This window comes from Cephus cinctus, unplaced genomic scaffold (genome assembly GCF_000341935.2).
Source record: "Cephus cinctus unplaced genomic scaffold, Ccin1 Ccin1_scaffold0457, whole genome shotgun sequence".
Classification (NCBI taxonomy): Eukaryota; Metazoa; Arthropoda; class Insecta; order Hymenoptera; family Cephidae; genus Cephus; species Cephus cinctus.
Genome location: NW_014333134.1, coordinates 274,370 through 297,483, shown reverse-complemented (window position 1 = coordinate 297,483; position 23,114 = coordinate 274,370). Strand labels below are relative to the sequence as shown.

Genomic DNA, 23,114 nt, shown 5'->3' with positions numbered 1-23,114 from the left:
GAATATAAGTACACAGAGATTACATAGTGTAAAATATCGTTGGCCGCCGCCAGTACCCTCTAGCGGCTTATTGGCAATACTATCTTTAACACTGCTGTAGACGCCTGTCTGGAAAACCTGTTACGTTTTCTTATGGCGTTAGAACAGTGACTCTAGCAGACGCGACTCATTTCACGGTGATTCGGATAACTTCGGCTTTTCACTTTGCTATTGCTTTGCTATGGGCTTGGACGGTACTCTAGTCTATCTTTCTATTCTATCGTATTATGTCGTGCGACGGTTGGCATGAAGATAAAAGTAAATGAATATCACGTAATATTATGTTGGGGATGGATAATATTATCTTTCGGGGATCATATTCTTTTATTGTTATTAGGAAGGATCTTTTGGGCGAGGTTGAGGGTAGGATTTGTCTGTGTGAAATCGATATCTTTTTCTTATCACGCCAGTGACAATGGAAACAAATTATTGTGATACCAGTGACAAATTTTTTAGGCAAAATGGCCGACGTGGAAAAATATCGTATGGAAATACGATTTCACCATTCGGTATGTACTTGAGCAAATTATTCGTAGAACCTGACATTTCTAAAAAAAAAAGATTATTTCACCGACGATAAATAACTGATGTATCGACATTCTGCCAGATATGCAAAGGGCTCCAGGGTCTCATATAATTTATGATTATCGGGTCAAATGCAATTTATAATGTTGAAATAAAAATATGAGAGCTTCTCTCGCCTGGCGTCATAATGATTCCACCAAAGCATTTTTTAACCATGTATTTTTCAACTACATTGCAATATCGAACTTGGACTGTACTAGGTATTTCATTAGCCTAGACCACAGATACGGAATGATATTTTATTAGGTTACTTTTAGCTTTTAATATTCGCCTGCCGATATCCCCTAACTATTCTATTTATCCTTCGTCCAGTTATTAATAACGTTTATTACCTATCAGGGCTGTACCTTTATTATATTTTTTTCGCCAATCTTACTTTCCCGCCTGGATTGAAAATTCGCCATAAGATATTTATTAAAATCTCGGTATTAATTTTCAAACGCATTTCGACATTTATTAGTGAACTTTAATAACAGCGATCACATTCAGTTCTTGATTTCTCTTTATAGAATCAGACTGAAATTGTATATAGGATTCATTATAAAATTTATAATTGTTTTCAAAATCGTAGTGGGGGCTTCAATCAAAGTTTTAATGCGCAATTAAACAATTTCAGTAATACGGATTTCGCTAAGATCATCTCTGATGAGAATTCAAGAAAGATTGGGTCTTACAGTTATCAAAATGGTCTCTCTTAATAATCTTTTCTTTTCTTATACGACTAATTGAATAATCAGACACGTTCGTTCCATCCTCTTTAAGCATAAGATTGCTCGTAACGTCAATGGCGACGTTTCAGCTGGCAACTACGGTCACATGAGTTATCATCCCTGTAACTGTAAATCGGTGCGTTAGGATGTTTGACGGCGACCAACGAAATTCCCCAGGGGCGTGACTTGGGGAAATGCATAGAAAAAGTGTCAACACGGATGAATATCGTTCGTAGGAGTATTTATTTATCTGTCATATAATACAATGTCATATAATACAAAATAATACAAATTGAGTAAAACAGCGAAGGGATATCTTAAAGTCGAATTTTTGAGATAGTGATTTTTAATCCCTTTTTTTCTGTAATGTAAAATTTTATAAATTACTAGTATACAGGAAATATGAAAAAAAGGGTGGAATATTTCAAGATTGTTTTTTTTTATTTGTCTGAAACAAATAGGTGAAATAAATCGTACTAGGGAATTGTAGGTTAACAAGAAAAAGCTATAAAACCATATTACTTCTCCCATTTATTGCGTCGGTTTGTGTTTTACCGACGATTGCGTCCATTGAAGGATTAACATGTATGTCGAGCGAAAAGGATTGAATTTATGCTTTAAAATTATTTACCTTCCATTACACAGCCCGCAACGCCATTCGACGTGAATCACCGTGATAGATTGTTTATTCGATAATTTTCGAGCTTCCACAATTAATTTTTATTACGTTAAACAATTTATTTTGTGTCTTTGGAAAAATTTCGTACTGTCGGTATTTATATCTAGGTTAAATATTTCTACTTACCGACCGAGTTACTAGCGTCTGGGTTCGTCAACGGCGTGATCGCAGCCGCTCAATGCGATTCGATGTCTCTCAAGGATTAAATCAATGACCGCCTGTCGAAATATAAAGAGAATTGGAACGTTCAAGCTGCTACGTGATTGCAAAGTCTCGTTAAGCTTTTGTACGCTGAACGAAGGTAATGATTAAGTCGTTAAGTTAAATGAACGCTGCATGACCATTCAATTTTGCTTCTGCTATCTACGATCACTTTCATACTGGCTTTCTCGACATTTTTATATCGCGATAACGAACGGGACTCTGACAACTCCGTAAATCCAACTGATCATTCACTTTTTTCAATTGCAGATCAATCAATAATCGACAGACGCATCTACTTTTATTTGATAAGCTTTAAAATCATTATTATACTAATATGCAATATTTATTTTTTTATTGTACCAATCATTTCGTCACGTAAAATATATTTGTTATATATTATACAATTATTCGCAAGCGTACAAATTGGACTGTTTGAACGGGAACATATGAAATATGGTTTTTGGAAATATACCTAATTACGTATCAGAAAGTCTTTACTTATTTTAGAGGGGAGAAGTATTGTGATAAATTATTTCAATTTTTTTTTAGAATCAATTCCTAATGATTATACATATATATTAATATATTATTTAACTTATTCGCAGGGGTATAACTGCTTTTTACAAGATTTTAAACACATTATTAGATACATTTTTATTTAGAATAAGGAAAGATAAGTTGGTAACGGAAGTCTACGTTGTATCCAGAAATGAAAAATAAATACATTACTGCTACTACATTAAGACATTATTACTATTAGATACATTGTCAAGTACATTAACGTGACGTATTATTACGATCGTATTATTTTATTCGTAATTTGTATTCATGTAATGCAAAGTATAATATATGTATAGTAATCTAAACTATTATTATATATATATATAGTATATATGTTACATACTGTATGTGACATCAGAGAACAATGGAAAGTTTCCCGCATAGAGGGAAGTTCATTATAACTGTGTGGAAGTTGATAAATTTTCACAAGTAATCTTTTACATGATATAGACAATATACAAAAACGACTATTATCCGTAATCATTGATATTTATTGTTGAATTACATTTGTTATAGGAAAGAAAATGTTAAGAAAAGCAAAATACTGTATTTCTAAATAATCCTATTGTTTATTTAAAAAATACACATTCTATTCGAAAATCACTTATCTTTCTATTAAGTCAATGAAAGCAAATTAGATGTTTGTCATTTTTGCAAAATCATTGTAAGATTCCACTTTTTTAGAATGTACAAAAAGAATAGAGATTTTTTTAAAAAACTCGAGACGAGTCCACATTTTCTCATAATTGAATCAGAACACCGGATTAAACTTTTTAATTAGAATTCCTACCTTACCGACTCTCGGTTTACGTAAAAATGCAAAGTTCTAAAAAAGAAATTTGAATAGTACATTTTTGTCCGGTATGACCAATAGAGATTACTTCCTCTGGCCGATCCTGTGGACTCGACATAATTTATGGTGAAATCCAGAAAATTAAGCATAATGTCGTTGAATTGCAAATAGCGACCGTTTTGCGAGCCTGTTCGTCAAGGGAAACTATTCGATTACGTTGGCTGCTCTGGAAATGAAATTCCTCGGCTGTGGTATATTATAATTAACATATTTGAGACCAAAAGGATCTTTTGTGTTAAACACGAATAAACGTCCTTTGCCTTTCGACCTCTTTATTTCGCCATACTTCCTTCAGCCTTTGCTGTGCTGCCTGATGCCTGCCTGTTTGACTTGACTGCACTGCCTAACTGCATAAGTGCTTAAGTGCAGAGATGTATGGCTGACGTTATGACGCCTTCCATTTTAGTAACTTGCAATTAAGGTTCGCGTCATACGTTTTAATCTCGTCCTAATGAGCTTTTCATGAAAATTCAAATAAAGCCATTTGTCGTAAATTTGAAATTTTTCATATTATCATTATCCACCGTATACCGCACATCATTATGATGAGAACAGCCTTGAAACAATGTTGATTTAAAAAAAGTTCTATAATTAATTATTAATTAACATGCGATTAAAATAAACATTCGATTCCGTTAAATTAATCAATGCCAGTCTATATAGTTAATTGCAGCGCCTCTGACGAAAAGCCAATACATATATAATTCAAATAGCTGGACGTCCAGGTCAATTGGTTTTTTTCATTAATTCCCTAATTCAACAAAATAATCTGTTGCCCTTAAAACCAATGTACACTGTAATGCATAAAGAATATATTTATAATGATAATAAAGCAAAGTTCACTTTTTCCACAGGGACGCAGACGACGCAGATTGAACTGGGAATTGAGACGCTGGAGCAATGCACGGCCCTTAATTAGGGGTGCTGAAGGAAATAACCTAACTACAGATACCCAATAGAAGCATGAAAAACAGTGTAAATGTATTCTCTATCATACGCCTATGTCCCATGGAGGAGCAGAACACAGATTGAAGGTCCCTTCGCTCTGCAGCTTCCTTCTCAATGGGCGACAAGGTAGAAGACCCAAGAGGCTTGCGATGAGTGCCCGTAAGCAGAGAGTTTTCATGAAAGTTTATGAAATCGCCAAGTAATACTGGCCAACCTTAAACTCATATAGGTTGTATTTCATTTTGTTGTTCTCAAACAATTTTGCAGTTACGACGTCAGGCAGCGTCGCGACGGATCCTCGTGGTGTAATGAGAGGGATGGAGGGTCTCCTGGAATTTTGTGGAAAACGCGCAGCCGTTTACACATATCTACAAAAAGCCCACCAACGAACCAGCCAAGGAGCGTACAAGGTGCATTGGATAAAAAAATGTCCAAAAATTCGTATTACAAAAACAAAAACAAAATTAGAGATTTCGATTGTCAAATTGCTGTCCTAACCATATAAATTTCCAGGGGTTAATAAACCAAGTACGGTTGGTACACGTAGCGACATCAGTTCTTCGTCCAGGGGCCAATGGCTGCACTACTCGCAATATAAAAGAGTCCCCTGATTGTACAACTGATGTCGATCTTATGACTTGAGCCAGCGGCAACTTCAGCCTCCTTCCATGTCTACGTCGAGACGTCCTGATCTCTGCAGATTCACCCTCCGAGGGCGGAGATAAAAAAAGGACCAGTGGACAAGGACAGTAGGTGGCTCCTGGTTTGTCCTCCTTGGGTCGTCGTTGTTCCCTTACCATGTCAGAGGGGAAGTTTTTTTTTTCTTCCTGAGCTTTCTTCATTCGCTAGTCGGTTTTTCCTTTATTGTATTTTCATTCTTCGTAGATGGACGATCACTCGGTCTCTTTAACTTCTATACAAGGGATAAACTCCAGGCAGTGTAGAATCTCGAGGGTGGCTACCCTGAGAATTTTACGGTAAGTTTTCTCCATACTTTGTATATACATATATAAACGTACTATCTAGAAAATCCTCTGAACTTTTGTATCCTCGATGGACATTCAATTTAGCATCTTCTTTAACGCTCAAAAATATTTATGCTTCTACCTCCTGCCGGAACTTCCGGTTCCGTCGATCCTTGCTGACAAATTATTCATAGACGAATTTAAGGTTATGAAAATTGTTTTAAATATAATCTTATAAAATTTTGTTTGATCCAGATTTTAAAAAAATATTTAAAAAATATTTTTCCTTAACCTAACCTTAAAAGCAAGCATCTTTTACAGTAAAGTCAATAATGCTGCAGTCGATTGGTATTCGTCGATCCATTTCAATTATTCAAATACACTGAATACCCAGGTAAGTCACGCAGCTTAGAGGAGAGGAGTTTGCGGTTGTAGTCGAACTATCGGAAAAACCAATCCCCGTCTGATTGGAAGAGATTGATTTTCAGTCGAGGTAAAACTGTCTTCGAGTCATTGTTGTCTTATCGGTTATACGGAGCGATATTAATAGTCTTTCTTCATTCCTAAAACCCGCATCCCTCCCCCAAGGTACCCACTGTATAACCAGACTTGGCTTTATCGTTTTTTTTTTCTTTATAGGCAAAAAGACAAAAATATATATATACATACGAACAGTTGATGCGAGAAAAATAATTACCCAAGCAAGCCGAAGCTCGGTATTAGCTCTCTGGAAATATTGTAATTTCACGTATCGCGTAAAACTCTGGCAGTAACAATTAATCAGAGGAATCGTTGCTTTGGGTCATTAACTATACCTTTGCTCGACGTGGAAAAATTGTTCAGAGTGCGTCCGGCCAATCCGGAAGGCGCTTCATACCTCTTTCTAGCGTGCAATTTTTTGCGCCCCACCCACCCCCTCTTCTTTTTAAGCTATTGCACCGAAAGTATCACGTGCTGGAAAATAGTGTAAGGAACGGTTGGGAGTTTTCGGTATGTCCATTGTATGGTGTATTTCTACACTGTAAAGCATTTGTAAAAAATTTGGTTGAATATGGATTTTAAAAAATGACGTTTATTAAAACCTTAGTTAAAGGAATGACGGTTATTTTCAATGATAAATATAATTAATGTGTAACGATTAAAAAGCATTTTTTTATTGTAGTTGGAATTTTGGTTAGTTGGTTGTAATTTTTTTTTCTTTTGAAATTTACGGGACTACAGAGTTATTCAGGCTGAACGTATCGTCTGGGGTTGGGCTGTCTATTTAATTTGTATAGTTGAATCAAATTTGATTGTTGGGTGTGTAATGAATGACCCTGTATATTGATCGATGAATGATTTTAATGAATCATTAAAGGCTACGTGTGTTTTTGATGTTTGGAAATGAACATGTTGCATGTCTGCTCTGTCGCTTGGGTCATATGCATGTATGTATTGAGACCACAGTGCTGTAACAAGCAATGAGAAAAAAGGGGCATAGATCTTCTTATATACAAATAGAGTAGAGTGGCGTATTAAGAATTAATAGAAAAATATTGTTTAATAACCACAGTCGATTGACTTTGATATGTAAAAAAATGATTGCTTTGCGTATATTTAAAAATGACTAAAATATAATTTTTAAAAGAGCGCCACCTTAGCACGACACTGCCACGACGCTGCGCATGCGCACTGCACAACTTTCGTAGCTCAAAGGGCTGCCGCGTTTCTCGCGATAAATCAAACTCCGGATAAATAACGATTTATTACAAGTGGCTAACGCTACTCTGCCTACATCTATCCTCGACCCATACGTCGTTATAACGGGTGTCTTTTCAAGTGCCGTATAGGAGATTAAAAAAAGCTCTTTAGTATATAAACCATACTAAATTAATCCCACAAGACACAATGCCCATAAGCCATAAGCAGCAGGGCTAAGTCAAATTCTGAAAAAAAGGCCAGGTATACCGGGTATTACAGAAATAACCATTTAATCTGAGTCAACGATAATTTCCTTCTTATTTAATCTTATAAAACTTTCAAATTGATTTATTATAAGGATGGACGATAGTTTCCACATCAAGATGGACTGTTGGATGCTACCTGGTATATCTAATTTAACCTAATTTCTTTATGGGGGCGCCACTTGCCATTTAATTTTTCACCAATCATATGAGTGATTTCCCATAAGCTCGACCCCGGTAATTGGAGGGAAAATGAACATCCGGTATATTTAGTGAATGGGGGGTGGCTCCAAGGGGGGTGAGTTACACTTATGATGAACGGCTCTTGTTACTGTTACAAGGAACAACCAAGAGCCATGGTGCTGCGGCTGGGTCTGGGATGAGTTCCAGTGCTGGACCACCAAGATTTAGCGATCCTTAACCCTTGTCTAGTCTGGTAACCCCCCTCGTGTGTATATATATATATACCTTTACATTATTCTTTGCACTTGTTCGTTTTCTCATCTACTTTGTCTTTTTTCCCGCATTTTTCTTACTTCTCGAAATTTCAGGAGGCAGTTACAAAAAGTTGGAATCTGCCAGACATTTATGGGATTTGTCTGAATTCTTGATTGTCAGTCAAGGCCATGGTCATCAGCCACACCGTAAAATTTGTACCACCCTGTATATCAAAAATCCGTTTTAAAAATGCTATTAAAGCAATTAGTTAATTTTGAGTTAAATATAAAATTGTTGAAAAAAAACTTTTTTATGAAAATATCAAATTGAAGTTTTGAAGATTTTGTGAATTTTTTGAAAAGCAACGCTACTCTCGAAATACGTAATATTTGAATTCCAATTATAACCCAAGTGAAAATTATACATGAGATTTTACAAGATCCCTGAGAATCTCTCGAATGGCGGAAACAACCCCTATGGCTAATTTGCATGCAATTCCATTACGAGCGTCATCCACAAAGACACAAGGGCGTCGTCTAACGGTTCAAGCCCGAGTGAGACTTTACAGTGATTAATGAAACGTGCGAGTGTAAAATCTAGATCTGCAACAAAGGGTGGTCGGAAGACTGGAAAGGGGATGGGGCTGAATTCGCAGGGGTGCATTTGACACTTTGATCCGCAGTTAGATGGTTCGCCATATCTGACTATTACGTTCCCTACCTACCATTCCACTACCCTCTGCATTTACCCCAGTGCCAACCCCAACCCCAACTACAACCCCCCCAACCTGAACTTCAACGACGGACTTGCATCTTCGCACCCCTCTGACGTACTAGATCCCAGTGATAACGCTTAATGTCGACAGTCCTCCCTTACACGTTGCACCCCCTGTTACAGGCTGAGAATAATCAAAACCTCCCTAGTAAAGGCTACGAGCAATTCTTAAGATCTCATTATAAAGAAAATAAGAAAAAAATACCCCTTTTGTATTTTTCACCCTCCGCTTTAAACAGCATTACCTTTGAATATACGTGAAAGGCATTATCTCGGATATCATCCGAAAAAAAAAAAAAATTTGAAACAACAATTTTATTTTTTTTTATTACGATTATTCTAAAAAATTTTAATGAAAAGTTTTGATACATTTTTTTTACTTGATTTTACTGCGTATATCAGATTTTTTTTACATTACTTTTAAATATGTATATATGTATACTAATGCTATGGATCATTGTATATACATACTGGGTGTTCTATATTGTACGGATTGGACGGATTTTCTGGTATAGTGTCTGCAGGCTTTTCTAACGATGTCGAAGACTCCTTTACCTAACAGGGGATGTGCGGTAAAGCATAACCCCTCATCGCAAAATCATACCCCGTAGGAAATGCTCCATTCAAATATCAAGATCTTCTCGACATATCGAGCATCAATGCTAAAAAGTTTGCAACATGTAGAAAATAACGAACCTGCGGATTTCTTTTGCTTGGTAAGAAATGAGAATCCATACGATTTTAACGCCTCCCTCGTTACACGTGCGTAAGTACGTGTAAGTGAGTACAAGTAGTTACATGGGCTTCTTGATATTTTTGGATTAAGAAAAAATTGTGAAAAATTTATTTTTCCAAAATTTTTATGATTCTCAAAAAATTCGTTTTTCATAATGCGAATCGAGTGAAATTTGTATTCACAAAATTTGTACATTTTTTTTTTGGTAAATTTTTAAACCAACTTGTACTTTTATATATATATATATTTATATATATATATATATACAATATATATACACATTACTTACATACTCGGCAGCACGACAGGGTCAAAGTTGAGTCAGCCCCTTTAGGGGTTGCACTTTGTACTCATAAAGATTGCATGCTGGATATTCAGAGCTTCCAGCCTCGTATATTTATGTCCTCGTTCCGTGCCTTCGCTATAAGTAGCACAGTTCTTTTTCAAAAGCCGCGCCAAAACTTTTCCAGCGATATTCGTTTGATAACCGGTATACGCCAAGTTGGCAAGATAAAAAACTTTCTTTGTCGTGACGCAACGTGCGCGGCTTATTTACGTCATACCTGAAATACGATACGTGAAAAAAAAATGGTGAACCCTGTTTCATCTACCGACGGAGACGAATTTTAAAAAAATTCCCCCAAAACGAATTCAGGTACCAACAGTCCCATTTATCAGATCAAAATTAGTAATTAGACCTAAAAAAATCGTTATATTAATTCCCACATAAGATACCAGATTCATTGTTGATTAAAAAAACGCAATTAACATAATTAACCCTATCACGTGATTAGTCTTGATTGTAAGAAAAATTTTTTTAAATAATAAAAAAACTAAATAGTTAGTGTTTTCGTGCAGTTGTCATAACGTGCATTCAATTGTTGACAACAAACAACTCCAGTAACAATGCAATTGTATTTATAGTCATTGTCATCTGTTTTCAGGTAAATGGTGGGAAATTTAGTGAGAGCGCCATCTACGTTCCCTGTGAGTAATTTGAGTAATTTGATGTGCCTGCCGTCGAATATAACGCGAGTGACTGAATAAAAGAAAGGCATAGATTTAGTGACTAATTGATCGCTATAGCTTTTGCTTGTTTTTAAATGCACCATCGATCCTTCTGGATGAGCGCTGGTATTAGCGCACTCGTTCTCCCATCCAAAGGGTGGCATCTTTTATTCCGACCTGCCACTCCAGATCCATGCTTCCCCTTTTGCAAGTACCTGTGTGACTAACCCACCCACCCTTGTACTTGCGTACGTAGAGAATCCCTCTACGCAGCATTGCTGAGTACATCCTTATAATGGATACATATATATATGTATGTATATAACTATATTATCACCCCTGAGAAAATTGGTCGAAAGCTTAGAAAATTGAAAAAAATGAAAATGAGCATGGGATTGGTCCTTTCTGTAATTAGAAAAGTTTACTTCGATTTGACGTTGAAACAAAAAAAATTGATATTGATAGTTTGAATTTTGAAAAAAAAAGTAACAGTGTATGTTTTCTTTTTATTATGACTGATGTTAAATTATGTTTCAGAGACCTACGTGTATGAAGTGGTTTGACGTTTTTGACCCAGTTCCAAAAGGGATGGTTACGCATTGACGAATTTATAGGAAAATGAATTTTATCAAAAATTCAAGATATGTGCTCCAAATTGTATTTCTGATACGAACCAATTGGTTTGACCTGTATATGATAAGAGGTGGAACGTTGGATTGAAATGGGAAGGTGATAAGATCGAATTGAATAGTATCGATTGGCTGAGGTATCGATTTTATCATACGTCCCTAAGACTGCTGCTGCTGTACCTGGCCGTTTCAAAATTTCCATCTGGTCGCACATGGAAACGCTCTGTTTGCCTTGTGCTCCCTGGTGTCCAGTGTGTGTTCCGACATTCTACAAATTGTAGGTTGGATCAATGGCTAGAGAGGTTAGGTACCTGCAGACCACATATGATATCAGGTCATACTAGACCACACATAGCATACATTCTAGGGAAAGATTCGAAACGTTATAAATAATTCAAGTGGACTTGGTAAAATTTGAAAATTAAAATTATGGTTACGCTTGGTAGTTTCGATGAGAAATTTTGAAAAATTCAAGTACCATACTTTTTCATATATTTTTTTTCCTTTTCTCTACCTCAATCGATATCACGAGATCCCCCGTATACATGTGTATTCGCATAAGGATCCTGGGTCCTTGACTACGCGTGGCCGACAATGACTTTCTTTGCACAGTGGGTGCCACTCGACGCGTCACCAAGCACCCTCTAACTCTGATAACCCTTATCATGCCTGCTACCTACTTCAAGCTGCTGCACCCTCTTGCAGCCCTATTGCCTTATCCTCTTCCATCCCTCTGTCATGACGATTCTTTCCTGCTACTTCCCTATGCCTTCACCTCAAATACCCTAGACTCGATGTCAATGGGCCCTAGGGAATTCACTGCGTTAAGTGATCACGCATGGTTGCAGGCAGTTGCGTAATTTCTGGGGAATTCTGAGGGAGATTTTTGTTTTATATTTTTAGGAGGCGAAGAGTTGCTTGGTATGATAATTTATTTTGGGTACTCGGTCTAGGGATATTTAGGAAATTTTTAGGACGCCCTCACTGTTTTAGAGTCTGGTAAGTTCCGTTGAAATCCGCTAGGATGCCCTGAAATACCATAAGTAAACATGCATTCAATTATTCATTCTCATTTCTGTTATATATACATATATTTTTTATTACACGTTAAAGACGTCAGAGAGGTTAGGAAGTTGAATTTCTGGGGAAACTTTTTATTCCTCCCTGTAAAGAATGTACGTCGAGTGACACTTGCCTTGATACGTAAAGTATCCAATTTTTTTTTTTTCAAGTGAGGACTCAAATTCTCAATAAACTCTCGAGGGTAATTTTGTTTCTTCGTAGTTCTGGAGTCAATCCGACGGATCGAAATAAATTTTTTATACGAAATTGAATAATATATCCTCGAACGAGATAGCGTTTACGTGATTTTTCGAATAAAATTTCTAATCGGAATTCAGGGTCTGATTTTTACTTGGTTCGTACCTGAGATACGGACAAACCATTTCGGGATAACAAAATGTCTCGTTCGTGGCGTCATGGCGATAACAAAAAAAAAAGGTCAGGAACGAAGTTAACCATCTAATGAGGCGACAAAAAACCCAAATGAAACGTAAATACAGAACGGTCCGGTAATTGCCTCGTCGTTGTTTCAGCCGTCAGACTTTTTACGAGCAAAAGGGGTTTACATATAGTCGACTGGCCACAGAATCCCGCGGGGTTCTTGACCCAAATTTCTTCCATATTTTTTTATCCCTTCACTTTTTATCTTACCTTCTTTATTGCGATTCCTCGTGTATTACGACCTGGCATGCACCAGGGTTACCTTGCGATTTATTTCGTTGCTACCCCGTTGACGCGACTCATCCTAACCTACCCCAACGTTACTATAGTAAAATTTTCTTATCCTCCCCTCCACCCCCTGTCGACCTTAAAAATTAACAAGAGTCAAAAATAAATATTCAAAAAATTATTTTCCTTTGAAATATTAACAAAAACAAATTAACAATTAACAAAAACTATATAATTTCTCATTTTATCATTTATCCCTCCATCAACCATCCCCTAAGCTTTTGAGACCTCAAAAGGGTAAAATTACTTTTTGGGGTCATGACGTGACATTCAAGTTCGAGGAATGTATTAATTGTATAATCCAATGAACTAAGGGTAGGTACTTTATCCACCCAGACCAGGGTTGATCTCTTTCAGAATATCATCTGATCATCCCACAGCGTCTCCACCCCTGTCTCCTTCCTTCACAATATGTTGATCGATCGATCACCCATGACTGTGCCTACTCGTTAAAATAAGAAAGTGCCAGTTGCCATTTGCAAAAAAAAAATAAAAAATTTCAGCAAGCCGAATCTGCCTAAAATACCAAGGCAAACGCCCTTTCCATCCCCTTTGCTCTTTTAACAGCAAGTAAAAAAAAATTCGAATAAAATCAACCTTTTTTTTATATTCCTTAAAACTTTTTTTTCCTTCCTTTCACCTTCAACGCTTCTGAATCGAGAATACAGGCAACTTTGACGTCTACAGATCCAGAGCATCTTGTATCCTTAACACTAACGTCCATCTGACGATATCAATCGTAAGGAATAATAATTTTTAAAAATGCAAATGCGAAAAAAATTTGTAAAAATGTTCCCAATTTTTTTCATCCGACATACGCCATTTTACCCACCAGCCAAAATCGGTTTATCCACATTCAAATATTCATTCCAAACATCTCCGGAGTTTTTGCGAATAAAATAGCAATCCTGTATAAAATACAGCAAACAGACATATTTATTTCGACTAAGGGATGAAATTCTTCAATAACGCCATTACACAAGTCTAAGACGCGTAAGTGACGTAACATACTGGTTAAATTGAAAGGAAGTGTCGAAGGAGGGGAAAGTGGGTTAGGGGGGTCCTGCACATACCTGATAATTCAGTGCTTGCGCCCTTTTGTCAGTAAAATTAGTTTATAAATTGAATAGTGTCGAAGCACCCCCCCCCCTCCCTCCCAGTATCTTCAGCAATAGTGCTGGCAAGCCAAAGCCGAAGGGGTAGTGGGGTAAGTAAAAGGGGGGGGGGGCTCGTACACTTCCGGTACACGCTATAAGCTACCTACAGTGAACGCCAAAGGATTCCTTTATATCCCATCCAATTAATTATGTACTAACTTCACTCCGCTCGAACCAAAGACGCAAACTTCAGGATGAAAGCGAAACACCTTGTCGCTCGAAGAAAATACGGTTCACCCATAAAACTGATAAACCGACAACCAATCTCGTAGCTTTCATATATTTAGGAATATTGGAATTCGACGGGCGTAAAAGAAAAAATTGTTAAATAAAAAATCCCATAATTTTTTTAAAAGCCAGTGTAACCCTGAAATATTATGGCGGCGTTGCAAGCCACGTGTAAACATTGTCCGAGCTTATCCTAATTAGAGGTTAGGGGCTGCGCGTAGCCAGACACCAAATCGTAACGGGGATAACATTAACAGGAGTCGTATGAATTAAACATGAGCCTTGTAGGACGCGTATAAGACGAAGAGTGTGGGTTTGGAAACCGTAACATTCGCATGAGTTACTCTCGAGCCGTTGAATATGTGTCTGGGTTAGGTTAGGTTAGGTTACACTGCCCCAGAGCTCCGAGGTACGATAAAGGCCTTAACACAGGCATTACGGTATAATTGCAATAAATTGTCGAGACGGTCGTTGTGCGAGAATTTTGAATTTGAAATCTCGGTTAAGAGCGAGTGCGACGTGAATTTAGTCAAAGAGGCTTTTATTGCCGGTTGAATTACTGTGCGAGGTGTAGGAACAGCTATTGCGTGATTATTTACTATTGTGACTGTACACTGGCGACTGGTGGCTGATGGGTAACGGGACCGAAGTTTCCGTTAAAAGCAATCGATTCGATTTTAGGAAAATGCATTTCGAATCGATATATTTTTCAAATGATTTTGGTTTGGTAATGGGGGGATGGGGAAAATGAGATAGTCGATGGTGGGGAGTAAGCAGATTTTTAACCCTTCTGGGAAATTGCGTTATCGTCGGTAAAATGGCGGTGGCTGCTTTGCGTACTGCAAAGGCGGAAAGTTTCACAGGCGCTCTTTAACTTTTATTCCATTGATCTTTTGGAATTACTTGAACCACTGGTTGAAAATTTGAAAAGAGTCAAACCCTTGAGAAATTTAATATGGCCGATGGGTTAGGGTAGGCTTGTACTTTGCTCGAGATGACTGTACCAGATGGGGATTCACTTGGTGAAGTGTAGTAAAAGAGCTCATTAAGATTGTTGAGTTTTTACCACTTGACAGGCAGTACATACACTTCAGGTGGTGTATATGAATATTTTAGTAAGGGGTGTTCACAACGTGAACCAAATTGATTAATCGATCGGGGAATATCGATATTTTTAATTTTCAGATTTTTGAAATTTTTTATTTATTTTTCTTTTACATAATTATTTTGCTCATTATTTCTCTATTTATAGGATTGGTATTGTATACACTTATGGGGTTAATATTGTACGTTTTTGTAGGGTCGATACTGTATATGTTGATGGGGTTTATACTTGCACGTGTCATTAACGTAACCATAAATACAAATGGGCGATGGGCAATGGGCAATGGGTTTTGGGTCCTTCGACTATCGTTATGGTTCAGACCGAAAAAGATTTACGTTCAATAACAACGTTGAATGCCGACGCCATATGTCCGTGGAAATAGGCCGGGGCGGCATGAAATTGCGTGGAAAGTCAGCTCCGGGGATTTAGCCGCACATGACGTTTACATTCAACCAGAACTTTGTCTCTTTTCTTTTTCTTTGTGTTGCGAAACGTTACGCACTGGCCGATACTCTGGCTGGATTTGAATGCACAAACGTTATAAGTCTTTTGCAGGGTGTTGGAATAAAAATCGATGAAACTTTCATCTAGGAAGACGGCAGACGATGTAATCTTATACTGGGTGATCTGAAAGAAATATAAAAAGTGGACAAGACTGCGGTAGAGTCAACGATCATTGGAAATGATGAAATCAAGACACTCAATATCCAGTTATAGAAAGTGAGGTTAGGTTATACCATGACTAGGGATAATTCTCATGATGACCACGTGTCATTCTACGTTTATCCATAATTAGTGATAATTTTATTTTTTTTTTTATTAATAATCAGTATCCATAAATTTGTTAATAATATACATATAATATATCCCTATTTTGTTTTAGCAAACTGTACGAACAAACACGACAAGAAGGAGAAAGGAAGCGGCAAACTTCAGGGGATTTCATGACTAAGGAACATGGAACAGGAACTAGGAACTTCTGCCGGAAGAGACACTGTGCAATTAATCGTCCAGGCAGTTCCTGTAGAAGATGTCTAAAGAACCGTCCGCTGTAGTAATACTCTAAAGGAGTAAATAATCCTCGGATTTATTAAAACATTCTTTGCCTCTTTTAAAAATTCATCGACTTCATTTTCTCATTTGCCAGCCAGATCGTAAATGCAAAGAGAAACTTTTTTTTTCTAAATTATCACATGTGGCAAATCAATTGTCTGCGTATATATATATATATATATATATATATATATATATATATATATATTGGCAAGCTTTCTCATGTGTATAATCGGGCGAATTTACATGTGACTCTATGACCTCGTTATTCGACATCGTTTCACTATTTTTCACTGGCTTCGCTCCAACTACGCTAATCACTTGAACATCGTTGTCTTTGTCTTCCGTTAACGTTTACACGGTCGCGACTTAGTCCTAGGTTAAATATTAAAGCCGGACACACTACAGATATACTTGAATGCAATATGAAAATATGAGTTATTTTTGACAATTAACTAAAATCAAGTCTACACAGTTAACCCCGAAACGGTCATTTGTTTTTGTTTTCCATTTGAAAAACACTAATCTGAAGTGTCCCAGACACACCCACGTGTCAGCTTTTAGATTAATAATTAAAATAGCTGATTCGCCCCATTGCAGCATACAATTTTTATACTTCGTCAAAGCACGATATACCCAAAGTACAAGTAATTAAGTCAAAAAATATTTTTTTTTCAAGATTTATCATACAACAAAATTTTCAAGCACACGTGTTACAATTAGTAGTGGAATGACGTAGGTTATATGTAATCACAAAAAAAAATTAGAAAATAAGAGCATTACCTGCACTTTCTATTCAGTACTGCATACGTGTATGCATGGGAGTCGTTTCCAGCTCACGATAATATATATCACAGGAAGTACACGTATCTCTATTCAGACTCGTGTTCCGCCGGTTAACCTAAATGGAATTCCTGCGTTACAGACTGCAATGTGTAACGTGCAATGCGCTTTTGCGTAGAAATAATAGGTTGCTTAATTGAATAACTTCAGCACGGTGGCATTACCTCTGTGTTATTTTCTCTAATTGTCGAGTGTCACACAGGCTTTTCGTTGAAGCCACCGTTAACATGGCAAACGTCCATTACAGTTCAGGTTACACGCAACAAATTCAATTCCGAAGTTACATTTGCCTGTAACCGACAAGTAATTTACGGTGGTTTGGAGCAATTTTACTATAAAAAAAAAAAAATAGGTCTTATAAAAAATGATCAAAGTTCAGAATGATCCCTGTATCTTTTATATAAAAATTTCTATACCATACTTGTCTCTCTAACGTTATCTGCCTTTGCTTGAAATATTATTATTATTAGACTCAATATTATCTTCTTCTCATATCCACTGTATCTTTCACCAAGTCCTTGGCTACGATCCTCGAAAGAGAAACACGTATCTATTGACTTTGATCTCCTCGAATGGTTCCTTCAACCGACCTTTTCTTCGCCGTGGGAACAGCCAGACACCCTCCAAACACGAATGGGGCCAATGTCAAAACATTTGATGCACGCTCGACATATTTCTTTTTTTTTCCTAACCTCCCAAGCATCTGCTTTGCACTAAGATCGAAGTGGCTGGCTCAAGTGACCAGTGTCAAACGAGTGTCTGTTCTCTATCCACCAGCTGATCAGGATTGTACTGGGATACATGAGAATCAAAGGAAAAGTATGAAATGGAATTTAACGAATTTTTATTACGTTCCTACTAGTAAAAATTATTTGGCCGTTTAATAGGGTTCGTTGAACGAATCTGGAATTTTACTAGGGTTATTTTCATCTGCTTCAATCGTTTCCGTTAGTCATTTAATTGCCAACACTTGTGGTACATGCAAAACATATGCAAGGACATATGTTTCTCGTTGCATCGGTAAACCCATGTGATATATATATACACACATATATGAATGAAATTAATTAAAATATACGGAATTGCAAAGTGGCGCCATCTCGTTCGTACCGAGTTAACTAATCAGCTGTGAAACGTATCGGCATCCAACGGCACTCAGCTTTTATCATATAACCGGTTAGACAATAAATTAGCAACTGAAAGTTTTCCTGGCGGGGGGGAGGTCAGGTTTGGGTTAGGGGGTGAGACAAGAGAAGGAAATCGCGCTATCATCTACCATGAAAGTTATAAAAATGAGGATGAACTTAACCTACCGGTTTTGTTCACCCCTTTAGCCGTTCCGTACTCTCCAATCTTTATCTGCGTCCTAATAAATCGACCCTTACTCCTCTGTAATCCCTTAGGAGAAAAAAGACACAAAAGAAATCCACGCTATCTTAATAACTCGCCGCTTGAAAGAATTTTCAGCATCCCTCCTGTCCTTTGTCACTGGTATTGTGTCGCGAACCCATGACGATTGTCGCGTACGACTATTTCACGATTTTATGGAAATTCGCCCGATAATATTCGTGCGATGAGAAAGGAACGAGAGGAAAGATAGACGGATTCGCATGAATCTTGAAAATTCCGTGAACCGAGCCAAACGTGACTTTTATGTGATTCTTCGTATATGGTATCTATGTCTATGCGTAACTCATGGGTTTTAACCGGCTGTGCTACTGCGCATGCGCGAATATACGAAGCGGGAAATTTAACGAGGTCGATGACGCTGCCGTCAGGCGTAACGACGTCGAAGGTGTCAATTACTCTGAATCCATATAATATATACAGGAACACGTGTGTTTGAGTACTGTGTATAGCGTGGCGGGGGTAGGACGGGGTGGATGTGCATGGACGTCGCACATGGCGACGCTGTTCTCTTTCCGGCTATTGCCTTTTATCTTACCTCATACTTGCTGAAATTGCAGTTTTATCTTGGTGTTTCGTTCTATGTGGAGAATCGAGGTATAAATAATGGAACAATTTAACACACGTATTGCTCGTCTTTATGGACGTCATCGGTCTGCTTAACGGGCACATATGTGTGATATATATATTGTGACGTTATTTTTGGACGTCACAAAGGTCCCGTATTGGTTACTTCCGTTTTTCAATTTCGGGACGCATTTACATCCCTTCTTCCAATCAAATATTACGCAACCGGCCAGGAGCTCCAGGGTCATAGGCATTAGGGAACATTAAGTTAATATTTTCGTATACAAATATTTCATACGTCACGACCACCTCACCGGAACCGAGCCAAAGGACAGAACCCAAAAGGACAGCGCCATGGACTCCACCCTACCTATCATTTTATATCGTCAATACCAATAGTCCCTAGTAATGGGACTAGTAACGAAGACGAGGAGGTCTCGAGTTCCGCGAGACTCCTCGTGCTGAAGATCAACGGGCCCCTGCGTGGAGGCACCGTAACTGGCTTGCCATAGGAGGCAGAAACGACCAGACCTACCGAAGTCATCAGGATCTCAGCCACTATCGTCGAGGACAGGGCCGGAATCTCATCGCCGCCAGAGGCCACTGGACACCCCGAGCTACGGCAACGAGGCTGTGACTATGTTCCGCGTGGCTAGCGAACTTACGATCAGGATGTCAAAGTGTTGCGTTTAGTCCGCGATTGGAACTTTTAATTTACGCCGTCCTTCCGAGTACTATGTATCGTTTCTCAGTCGAAGGCTCCGGCATCTACCGAATATTGTCGAAGTCCGTCTGGTAGGGGTACGGCGATTGAGCCACAGATGTCACTCTAGTATTATATCGTGTGTCTTATTAAGGAATAGTCCAACGGCATGACTTTTGTAACGGCGTAGTAATACGAGTATTGTAAACCCTCCCAAGGATCTAATTGGCTATCTATGGGCACTACTTTTAATGGTTAGTGGGAACGCGAGTCCAGCCCTGCAGTGAACTTTGCGTGTAGAACATTCTTGTCTGAGTTACCACCGTGGTCGGATGCGAATTTTGTATCGTCAGTAGTTTCAATCATACCGGTAAGAATCTTGTAACGAGTCACGACATTTTTCCATACAGCTATCTTTTCTTTCGTTTTCGGGTTCGCGTTTTTCCCAAGGCCTTCGCCTATGGATGATTTCAATATCGCTAACGTGGAAAAGATTCCGTGTATCGACTATATTTCTTTAGTGAACTATTATTTCTTGATTTTGTAATATTCTCTTAACGCAAAAGTCTCGTGACCCTGGAGACCTAACAGAAAGAATCCGCGAGTTCTCGCTTCACGAGGACGCGTGTAGTGTATCGTGTTTGTCTCGCCTCCCGAGACTTCACGTAGCGTCGCGTGTGTCCCGCTTCACGGGAGTTCACGTATCGTATACGAAAGTTTCGCAAAAGAATTACTTTAGATTTTGTTCGATTTGCCTAAATTGTTATTAATTACCTTTATTTGACTTGTTTCGGAATTATTATTTGTTAATTGTTGAAATTCTCAATCGTCCTGAATAAAAGGACACCTGTTATTGTTTTCCATTCCGAGGTTCTCATTCTCCTAATCAATTCCCTTACCAACACCTCGGTGATCCCTGCCCCTCTACCATCTCGCGAATTATCTGTGCTGGTCGGTGGCACTCTCTCCGTCCCTTCTGGAATTATTTTGCAGATTTCGTATCGTGACGCAAAGGTGCGTCTGGCGCCGAATCGGTCTTTTTCGGTATCGTATTCCAGGGGAATAGAGGTTTATAAATTGTCGACGGAAAATCAGCTGTTTTGCTACGAAGGGCTCGGGTAATCAAATTTGGTTATAATTCAAGAAGAAATTTTCGTCACAATATATACTTGCATTTATTTATAGGGGTTTATTTGTTTTTGATAGCTTTTTTTTGGTTTAGAACTTGGTTTTTTTTTATTTTACATTTGTTAACGTTTCATTCTACATCGCCACTCACAAACCCTTTAATTCAGTCTTTGTATTTTTATAGGACGGGGCTGACCACCTGAAAAAATGTTTTCATTTTAACCTTGTGGGTTTCTGTGGGCCGACGTGTTTCGATGAAAAGAAAATTATGCTATGAAATTTGAATAATTTCTTGACTTGCCGTTGTAAAAGGTTCATGAACATTTTTTGGATGGGCTCGTGAAATTTTTTTTACGTCCCATTTTAAACGTAGGTGGGTCGAACTTTTGTTTTAGTCAAAGTTTCATTGACCGGCCTGATTATGATATGCATTGTGGATTTTAGTAAAAATAATAATAAAATATATAGTCAACGATTATACGAAATTTTATATGATACTGTAATCCGCAAAAACGTAGTTTCCACTACAGAATACAAAAACGGCTGGTTTCGCCCGTATAGAAACTTTCACGTTTACCATACGCCATTTTGTGGTTTGGCGAACGCGAAATAAAACGACGCACCATCAAAGAAATTTCAAACGTCATGTATGTTTTCAGCTAACCTGTATCAGTGCACTTACTGCTGATGAAACGCGTACGCAACGCGAAACAGAAATTTGAAAGTCAAATAAACTCACGACACGAATTGATTAAGAGTTTCACCCAAAAGCAGTTACTAACATTTTCAACAAAAAAATTGTATTCGTACGTTAGTAAAAGTAATTAAAAAATACCAAAAACTTTTTCTAATCTCGAATCAACTTTATTGCGGAACGCCATTAAAAAAATACTCAAAAGATCCAATGCGATATTTCCGTAATGTAAATTCGTGACTTAACGTGATCCAAGAAAGCTTCCCAAACAAACCGTAGAGTAAGAACGGAGGAGCCACTGTCGCGAATTCTTAATTAATTTCTTTGCTCCAGTTGCCAGCAGACATAGTAGTAGATTCTTTCCGTCCTTGAATCCTTGGAATTGTCTTCGTTCACTGGTACATGCGCCATTTTCTTTCCTTAGTGTCCCTCTTTGTCATTCTCCTTCTCCGTTTTTCCCACCCCTGTTCATTCTCATATATCGATACTTCCTCTCCCTCCTGCTCACAATTTTGTTATTACGCCGATTTTGCGCCTGCCTGTAATTCATCATGGGAAAGAAAGTCATGGGTTAAACTAAGAAAGAGAGAAGGGTTTAAAAAGGGCACTTCTTTCAGTTCTTGGTCGTCAACTTGACAAAGTATCAAGTTCTAGAGTGGCTCGTGCACTCTGGCTGCTTTTCTAGATTCGTAGACTCTACGCTAGACTCCTTTTGCTACTCTGGGGTATAGAGTCTAGTCTACCCTATGGAATGTCCTGGAAAGCTCTTTTGGCGAAACTACCAAAAACTCTCTGGAATAATAATAAATTCATATTGTACTGGTATTCAACTCTCTCTCTCTAGACACATACATTATATATAATGCATAGTGGCATACATACCTATGCCACTTTCACACTGCAAATACCTACTTTATTGATGATATAAACCTGAAGATTTATTTAAATCTAGAAGCTGCTAAAATTATCATGAATCACAATGCCTTATTTTTTGGTCCTGCATGCAGAGATGTTTCTCTACAATTAGAAATCCTTGGCAAGATATTCCAAGAAGAATAAGAGAACAATTATCAGGTAAATGTCGAATAAATAAACATTGGCTTTTCCTTAAAACAATTTCATGTAGAAAATTGATATTTCTTTTTTACAAATAACAAAAAATCTTTGACGAACTTTATTCCCTTTTTAATTTACATTAATCCAACGAATGATCAATACAGTCTAACTGGTCCTAATGACGTATCTGCCAGTATACAAAGTCAGATTATTTTTCATACCTTCACAATTAGTACAGGCTGAGTCTATTCGTGGGTTCAGGTTAAAGAGCGCGATCTCTTTACAAAAAAAAAAAAAAAAAAAAAAAAAA

At 37.7% G+C, this 23,114-nt stretch overlaps 1 long non-coding RNA gene across 4 annotated transcripts; it reads left to right on the top strand.

The window, feature by feature from the left end:
* Positions 1–150: 150 nt before the first annotated feature.
* LOC107267738 lies at positions 151–16,563 on the top strand. Of its 4 annotated transcripts, XR_003059700.1 has the most exons (9): positions 151–297; positions 377–548; positions 2,121–2,314; positions 4,486–4,738; positions 4,847–4,989; positions 5,093–5,556; positions 10,380–10,422; positions 10,981–16,078; positions 16,237–16,563. It is a non-coding gene; the product is annotated as an uncharacterized LOC107267738 (long non-coding RNA). The 4 variants fall into 4 exon arrangements; XR_003059698.1 differs by lacking the exon at positions 2,121–2,314; XR_003059699.1 differs by lacking the exons at positions 2,121–2,314; positions 10,380–10,422 and having other exon boundaries at positions 15,949–16,078.
* Positions 16,564–23,114: the final 6,551 nt, after the last annotated feature.